Below are 9,877 nucleotides of genomic sequence, written 5' to 3'. Positions count from 1 at the left end.
ACTGCCCACCTGTCTCATGACTGATTTGCACACCTCGCCCGTCGAACCCACCTGTTTCACACAAGTAAACTGTGATCTTCGGTGGCGTCAGGCTATGGACACTGACATAAATGCTCTACTCCAGAATGATACCTGGTCTCTTGTTCCCTACTATCCTGATATGAACATTATTGGTTGTAAGTGTGTCTTCAAGTTGAAACACAACCCGAATGGTTCGGTGGACAGGTACAAGGCGCGTCTTGTGGCCAAGGGGTTTCACTAAAAACCGGGACTTGACTATGGAGAAACGTTCAGCCTTGTCATCAAACTAACCACCATCCGAACTGTTTGCAGCCTTGCAGTGACCAAAGGATGGACCTTGCGCCAACTCAATGTTAATAATGCTTTTCTACAGGGCTTTCTTGCAGAGACCGTCTATATGACACAACCTTCAGGGTTTGTCGACCCGGCTCGGCCCAACCATGTCTGCCGACTCCATCACAGCATCTATGGCCTCAAACAGGCCCCGCGGGCCTGGTTCTCTCGTCTCAGTAGTTACTTGGTTCGCATGGGCTTCGTGGGATCCAAGTCCGATACTTCTCTATTTATCCAACGGTCTAGGTCCAATCTCCAACTGGTTCTCATCTATGTGGACGACATCATCATCATAGGGGATAACTCCGACTTAGTATATTATCTTATTAGGGATCTTGGCCTGAAGTTTTTCCTAAAAGACTTGGGCCCACTTCACTATTTCTTGGGAGTTGAGTGTCACTGTACTCCGGATGGTATGTTCTTATCTCAGCAAAAGTATATTCGCGATCTCTTACTCAAACTCAAGATAGTTGGTGTGAGGCCTGTCAACTCTCCCATGGCCATGTCCTGCAAGCTATCAAAGTTTGGAGGTACTCCCTTGTCCTATCCTTTCCTCGTTCGAAGTACTGTTGGGGCCCTCCAATACCTCAGCTTCACTCGACCAGACATTGCCTTCTCTGTCAATAAGGTCGCCTAGCTCATGCAATCTCCTATAGAGGATCATTGGTGCTCAGTCAAGAGGATTCTCCGTTATCTCAAATCTATTATTACGCATGGTATATATTCCTCCACTTAGTCCACATTAGGTCTTACAGCCTATACTGATGCGGACTGGGCCAGATCTATTGATGATCGAAAATCCACTAATGGGTATTGTGTTTTTCTTGGCAACAATCTTATCTCCTGCAGTTCAAAGAAACAATCTACGGTGGCTCGATTCAGCACCGAGGCCGAATACCGGGGAGTTGCCAATGTAGCCGCTGAAGTTCTCTGGCTTCAGTCTCTCCTTCGTGAGTTAGGACTCCCCCTATCCACTCCTACAGTGCTTCGTGATAACCTTGGAGCAACTTACCTATCGATCAATCCGGTTTGTCACACTTGGTCAAAACGTGTTGAGATCGATGTACATATTGTCTGTGATCATGTGGCCAATGGAGCCTCTAATGTCCGGTTTGTCTCCATTGAAGACCAACTTACTGACGTACTCACTAAACCATTAAGTTCCGCCCACTTCTCTCTTCTCAAGTCCAAGCTCTCGGTTCTTTCAGAACCGTTATACTTGCAGGGGAGGGGGGTGGTTAGAGAAGACGACATGCATGGAAAATATCTCACGGATCCACCTCGTAAGGCAACTCGTGATCCATGAGATATCATGGTGTCCTTAGATAATCTTGCTCCAATTGTACATAGCTGTAATTAGCTTCACAATATTCATTTACCATGTATATCTTGTAACAGCCCTCCAAATCAGTGGCTGATTGTTCTCCTTTCAAGTTATTAATAGAGACCGTGCACCTCCGTGAGATGCATCAGATTACATCTCAATCTATCTGTTTCAATAAGAGGTCATGAGTTTGAATACCATTAACGGTGAAAAATCACTACGGTATGAGTGCACGGGCATGTGTGGGATGTGAGTGACAGTGGAAAAAAAAAGAAAGAAAGAAGAGCGTAGACCATGTATTTTGAAGAATTAATGTCCATTAAGTTTTTGGATCTATGCTTTGAGTTGAGTTTGAGACAAATAAGAACATTTACATAATAGATACCACTAGGTGGATGGATTAGATCACACACAGGTGCCACTTTGACGCATGCATGGTCTCACGGTTTGGAAACTCACTTCATTACTAAAATAGTTAATATATATTTAATGCATATTATAGTATTATAAAAACTAAGTTGACCCAAATCAACTCAGTTCAAAAATGTAAGACCCGAGCCAGTTTGCTAACAGGTCCAAAAGGAGACCCGGTCCTGTTTAACAGGTTTGGGTCCATTACACGGGCCGGTACCCATTTACAACCCTACAAATAGCCCCCAGCATTACAAGTGGGCAGCTAGCGAAGGTACTAAAGACGGTGCAACGTAGGCGTCTGATCGACGGCTAGGATCATCCGACCAATTGGATTTTCTGTGGATTCTCCGTTCACATTAACCTTACACCTCTGCATGACACGTGTATGGAAAGCGAGTGTTTGATGACTTAGATACGATAGTCTAGCATAGGATACCTACTCGATGAGAAAAAATTCACAATATAGGTAGTAATGGCAATCAAGCCCAGTCAATTTGACTCAACGAACGGAGACAAAAGCAAATGTCACTTTCTTTGCGTGCACTGCACGGTGCACTTTCATGGCCAATTCGACTCTCACGTGTGGCAACCTGACACTTGTACAAGATCTAAGCCACTCATCAGGTAGGTCCACTGATTGGATGGTGGGGATTCAACTGATAAAGCCGCAATGTATCATATTTTACAGTGCATGTAGCTATTTTTGCTATACGTGATATGATGAGCTTTGCTACGCACCCGTGTATACGAAGGCAGCTCGTGTGCATGGGAGCATATTGCTACGCACCCGTGTGTACGTACGAAGGCAGCTCATGTACACAGGAGCAGATTGCATGTGACCCGGGCCCAGAGCTACATCTGTGACGGGAGCTGTGTGAGGCTCATAGAGATGTCCTTGAGAAATCCACTCGGTCCACTAGTTTTGAAAGACCACTGTAGGACAGGATTCTGGAAATCAGGTAGATCCAAAACTCATGTGTGCCATACCATACGAAACAGTAGGAGTTAAGCTCATTGTCCTTAATATCTGGTGAGGTCGGGTTAGGGCTGTCAATGGGCTTGGCCTGAGGCTGGCGTTGTCCCGGATTTTGAACTGTTTGGGCTTGCCGAGTCTATGCCCAACCCATTGACAGCCCTAGGTTAGGCTTGGTCTACTACAAGCAACCCAGGCTAAAGTCATTAACTATGGCCCTCATGAGTCTTAAGCTCACTCAGCGGGGCCCACTATGTTACATGGCCTAGAAATGGATCTGGGTGGGACACAGATTGCGTGGGAAAGCCTTTGGCAGGAACCGCTGTGACTGAAGCTAGGTGAGACTCACTGTGATGTTCGTGTGAAATCTTCTGTCCATCCGTTTTATCCTATCATGTTAGGACATGTGCTGAAAATGAGGTAGATTCGAAACTTAAGTAGGCAATCCTTTTTGTCAGATCATGTTAGGACATGGGGTGAAAAATGAGGTTGATCCAAAACTCAAATGAGCCGCATAACAAGGAAAAAGTGAGGAATAAAACGTCCACCGTTGAACATTCACGGGTGCCACGGAAGTCTTGGATTATGCTAAACGTTATCAACTGTATGGAAGGCATATGAAATTCAAAATGGCCACTGGGGGGTTTCAACGGTAGGCATTTCCCTAGCACTTTTTCCTGTCATGCCTCGTAACAAGATCCAGCAGAATGGATAGTGGGGTGGATTGATTACGAACATCATGGTGGCCCCCACCTGGCTTCCTGTTACCTGAAGCTCCTGGGAAAGGTTTCGGCAGGCACTTCACGTCCCTTGGGTGGCCACACATGTAAAAAAGATTTGAATGGCCAGGAATGGACACACATGTTAAAAAGAATTGGTTAGTTGCCATATAACCTATATTTGGACTTAGCCAGGGCTTGTTTATTTACCACTTAATATACCGTGGAAATCTTAAAATCAGATTTTATCTACTCAATATATTATTTTGGGTGTTTGTTTATCGCACTTCAAAAAAGTTCTTAATGAAAATTATACACGGAATTAATTTGGGATTGGTGTATGTGCCGAAAGCAGCAAGTGATGTATGTGGATTGCAGTAAGTGTAAGAGTCTTTCGAAATTCCCCAAAATATCTCTATTCCTCCGAACTCATCTCCCTCCTCCACCGACTTTGACTTTTACCTTCTGTTAAAACCCAACTTCTCTCTTTTTCTCTTCAAAAACTCCCAAATTCGCAAGTAAAAACATACAACATTCGTGCCCTATGTGCCAATCCGTTGAGACATCTGATACGTCCATAACGTAAGCTTGTTCTCGTTAGGGAATGAGTTAAAAAATCAATTGGAACCACTACTCAGGTGGACCACATTGGAAGGAATAATAAAGATGAACACCAAACATATATATGTTTGTGTATGAGGGCAACTTGAGTTTTGGATCAAATTGTTTTTTTTTTGGGCCAGACGTCCCATGGGTGGCCACACATGTAAAAAGGAATTGAATGGCCAGGAATGGACACACATGTTAGAAAGAATTGAATGGTCAGGAAAATTGACCAATAGTAAACATTGATGGGCTTAATTTGGTCTGGACACGAATTCGTGGGAAATTTTGGGGAATGATTCCCCAATCACGGCCAAAAAGTGTCATTTTTTTTTAATCCCATTGACTAAATGGTTATACTCATGAGCAAAATTGAGTTTTAAAAGGGAAATCAAAAGTGGATCCCACATGATGCAAGGTTGTAAGCAGCATGGATCGTCCATTTTTCAAGCAAGAGTAATTCTTAAACGGGATGGATCAACATGATGTTTAATAAAAGCACCATATTCTACATAATAAATATTGTCATCCCTTTTCTAGCTGGTGATGGGATGGCTAATATCATCTATCAAAGTGTGTGTGTGTGTGTATATATATATATATATATATATATATATATATATATAGTGATGAATCTTCAATCAAAGGTGTGGCCCACATGATTTATGGTCCAGATTGCTGGTCAGACCTTTTATACTATAAAAAATAGGACCATCCATTCCTGTCTATTAATTAGATGATTGGGATCAGGATGATTTTAGGAGCAAAGGGCAATCCACGGCCGACCAGTAACATGGATGATCCAAATCAATGGCTAGACCCGTTTTTAGTATTATCAATATAGACTACCCAATTTCATAACCATTGATAATGGACTGATTGCGATCATCCTATTGAATTGACTATTGTGATGGATAGGAAATAAAACCTAAGCCCGGCCCGAGATAATGGATGGACCATATTAATAATCGGATTATCTCAATTATAACCTATATGAAAATTTCAATTTCGCAGACATTACAGATTTTTATTTTTATTTATTATTTTTTTTTGGCACAATCAAAGGTGGGATACATCATCTAGCGTCCAAATCAATGATGTGACATTTTCCAATATGATCAATTAAATTGGCCATTTTTTCCACAAATCGACAGCTGTGGTTATGTTGAAAGCGATTTTCAAGTCATGGTCGATTAAAGGAGGTCCATTTGTGATGTAGATACGATGACCCACTAATAACATAATATGAACCGTTTGTAAGGACCCTGATTCAACTGATAAAGTTGTGATGTATCCTATTTTACTGCGTTGGGCTGTATTGTAGTTAACCTTGACTGCGAACACACGCTAGCGAACGCGGATTGCGTCCTACCCCCGCCCATCTCCAGCTGGGAACGGGTAGGATCTTTGGGTGGCCACCCTGATGTATGGGTCTTATCCACACCGTCCATCCATTTTTTCACATCATTTCACGTTATAATCCCAAAAATTAGGCAGATCTGATGCTCCAGTGCAGTACACAATGGGGATTAAACTCTTACCGTTGAAAACTTCTTGGGAGCTATAGAAGTTTTGGATGGAGCCGATATTTGCTTTTTCTCCACCGCTGGTTCCTGTGGTGTGGCCCACTTGAGCCGTGGATCTAGCTCATTTTTTTGTACACTAGAATGATGTGAAAAAAACGGATGGAGTGTGTGGATAAGACCCATACATCACGGTGGCCAGTCAAAGCTCCTGCCCGTTCCCAGCGGGAGACAGGCAGGGGTGGGACGCAATCCGCCTCCCTAGCTGGGTAGAAGACCGTGCATGTAGCTATTTTGCCATACGTTATATGATCAACTTTGCTACGCACCCACGTGCACGAAGGCAGCTCAGGTGCACGGTAGCAGATTGCGTGTGATCCGGGGCTGTGTGAGCCCCAGATATATCTCTGTACCCGGGGCTGTGTGAGGCTCACAGAGATGTCCGTTAAAAATCCACTCCGCTCACCTGTTTTGAAAGACTATAATAGGATAGGATTCTAAAATGAGGCAGGTCCAAAACTCATGTGGGCCATACCACAGGAAACAGTGGTGATCGAACACTTAGTGGTGACAAAAGTTTTGTATCAGGATTATTTTCGTTCTGCAGTTTATCTGAGTGGTAATAATTCAATGAACGGCTTAGATGGCTTGTAAACATTATGGTCAACTCTAGGAAGGTTTCAACCTTGGCCATTGTTGTTCCCATTGTTTTATTGGTATGGTCCGCCTGAGTTTTAGATGTGCCGGATTTTTAGAATCCTATCAATTGTGATCTTTCAAAACAGAAGAACGGGATGTATATTTTTGGGTCAGCTAGTGGCCAAGCCGAGTGTTCGATTCGATGTACACCCCTATTGATAGGAAGTGTCTCGAGGCTTTGATGAGGTAAGGTTGTCTTGGCTTGGAATTGCCGAGACTCACTAAAAAACATTTCTAGTTTTGTCTTATTAACTGTGTTTTGTTATTCCTTTGGAATCCCATTCTCTAATATTTTTCCAAAATCCATGCCTTATCTTTTAGCTGGAAATGGATTCTCTTCGAAATTTTGGGGAATGATTCCCTAACCATTGCAAAAAGTGCCAGTTTTTAACCCATTGATTAGATGGTTATAATCATGCAATAAGAGTGAGTTTTAAAAGGGAAATCAAAGGTGATTCCTACATAATGTAAGGTCCAAATCAACGTGGATCGTCCATTTTTCAACCCATTGGTCAGATGGTTAGCATCATTCGACCAGAGTAATTTTAAAGTAAGATGGACCAACATGATGGTTAATAAATGGGACCATATTCTATATAATAAATATTGTCCCCCATTTTCTAGCTGTTGATAGGATGGCTAATATCCTATATCAAAATAATTTTTTGGTATGAATTTTAAATAGAGCTGTGGCCCACATGATTTATGGTTTGGAATCCCGATCAGACATTTTATACAATAATAAATAGGACCATCCATTCCTGTGTATTGGTAAGATGGTTGGGATCATTAGATTAGGAGTGATTTTACAAGCAAAGGGGCAGACCAACATCATGGATGATCCGAATCAATGGCTAGATCTGTTTTTAGTATAATCAATATGGATTGTTCATTTTCATAACCATTAATAATAGATTGGTTAGGATCATCCCATGACTTGACTTTTGAGATCGATGGACCCCACATGATGGTCCCTGTGGACTATCTCTATTGTAATCTATATGGATTGTCCATTTTCAAAGACATTGATTAGATGGGGATAAGTTTTTTCCATAGAGATGAGCAATCAAAGGTGGGATAGTCATGGAGAATCCAAATCAATGAGATGACATTTTCCAATACGAATAATCAAACTAGCCTGTTTTTCCACTAATCAACAGCTGGAGCTATATATCTTGAAAGCGATGGTCAAAGTCACGGTCGGTTAAAGAAGCAGCATATGTGATAGAGATGCTTGACCCACCAAATTATGGTATTTTCCAAGAAAAATTGTGGCGTGAACCAAACACAATTCAAAACTCTTCTTATTCCCCATCAAAACTCAATGTGTCAAACAAAAATCCTTATTTCCACTAAGAAACATTAAGCTAATTTTAAAATTTAACACTCCTGAGTTTGCCAAAAAAAAAAAAAAAAAACCCACATAATTTGCTCCTTTGCAACCAAATATCTAGGGCTGTCAATGGGTTGGGTCCTATAGTACTCATACTGAAGTCCTTTTTTTTTTTTGTAAAAGAGAAGATTGTATTGATAAAGCGAAGAGGATTTACAGCCATTCAGGCGGGAGCCTACAAAAAGACTCAGGCCTCGCCTATCATATATCCAAAACCAAATCAAAACCGAATGCCCACACGCTACGTATACATAGGGGTGGGGGAGGTAGTTCTGATGATACCAATCCCCGCATTGTCAAGGACCAAAGAGCCCATAATTCTACACGGGAGGTCATCACGGGTCGTGTAGAAGTGGTTGGGGCACCCTTCCGAAGCCATTCTAGCCAGGGCATCCGCAACTGAGTTGCCTTCCTTGTAGATGTGAATTATGCAGAGTGTGTTTGTGTAGAACAACAAACGGTGGGTCAATCATTATAAATTTCATTGTAAATGTGAAATACTCATAAAAATGTGTGAGAGATCAAGAAGATGCAGGATCATTCATCTGCTTGGCTAGTCAGTCATGAACTAGTTCATAAATGTTTGGGCTTCGATTTCCAAGGAATAGAGACTTTACAAATAAAGCTGGAGGATTGGGATTCCATTGCTGTCATTTCATATGTATATGGTTACAATTATATACTTCTCCAATGTGCCTATAATATGGTGCCAGGTGAATTGTTAGCTAGTGTGGATTATCTTATGAAAATAGAGTATGGTGTGGATCAACTCAAAGAGGTATGCATAAAAGTATTTTCCCTAAGGAGGTGTGGTGTGTGGGAGCCATAGATTGGGCACTGCCCTGCCTGTTCCTAGCTAAGGACAGACTGTGGCTTTGAGGGGCCACCATGATGTATGGGGTTTATACACACAATCCATCCAATTTTCCATATCTTCCTAGAATACAAGCTAAAAAGGAAGCAAATTCGAAGGTCAAGTGGACCACACCACAGGATGAAATGGTGATAATGACAACCCAGTTGAAACCTTATTAGGGCCGTCTGTGATGGTTAGTTGCCATCTAACCTATTCATAAGGTTATATAGACTCGAATAAAAGGAAAACACATATCAACTTGATCCAAATTTTTTGTGGTGTTGAAATTTTTAATCCCTATTGTGTAGTCCACTTGAGCCTTACTACTACCTTATTGTTGGGCTTCTACCCTAAAATGATTTGGCAAAATGAATGGACCGTGTGGATAGAAGCCATACATGTGGTAGCCCTGTAGAATTCTCAGTGGCACGACATGGCCAAGCCAGCAAAATGGATGGGTAATTAAGTGCATGCTACTCTGCAGCAGTGGTGGTGAAATTATCGGGCGCAGGTTTTGATTGGCAGTTGTAAATTTCTTACAGCCTTTCTTTTGTTTTTGGGAAATGGATTGCCTGTGGCACCCACCACAAGGATACCCCCATGGCTCAGCGTGGCCCAAGGTCTGTGGGGCCCACTGATTGTATTTTATCCATGCTATATATTTTTTTGCAGGGAGAATGTAATTGGCTGTCTAAGAGCGCGTCCAACGCGCATACCGTTGGCCAATTAGAGTCGTTGCACCGCCTTGGCAGACTCAGATAGTATAGTCTAGCACACAAATATTTGGACTTAGGGCCTGTTTGCTTACCACTTAATATACCATGGAAATCTTAAAATCAGATTTCATCCCCTTAATATATTATTTTGGGTGTTTGTTTATCACACTCAAAATAAGTTCTTAATGAAAATTATTCGTGGAATTAATTTGAGATTGGTGTATGCGCCGAAAAGCAGTAAATGATGTCTGCAGAATGCAGGAAGTGGATGGGTCTTTCGAAATTCCCTAAAATATCTCTATT

The sequence above is a fragment of the Magnolia sinica genome, chromosome 12, assembly GCF_029962835.1.
Source record: "Magnolia sinica isolate HGM2019 chromosome 12, MsV1, whole genome shotgun sequence".
Lineage (NCBI taxonomy): Eukaryota > Viridiplantae > Streptophyta > Magnoliopsida > Magnoliales > Magnoliaceae > Magnolia > Magnolia sinica.
Note: the sequence above shows the minus strand (reverse complement) of the source record.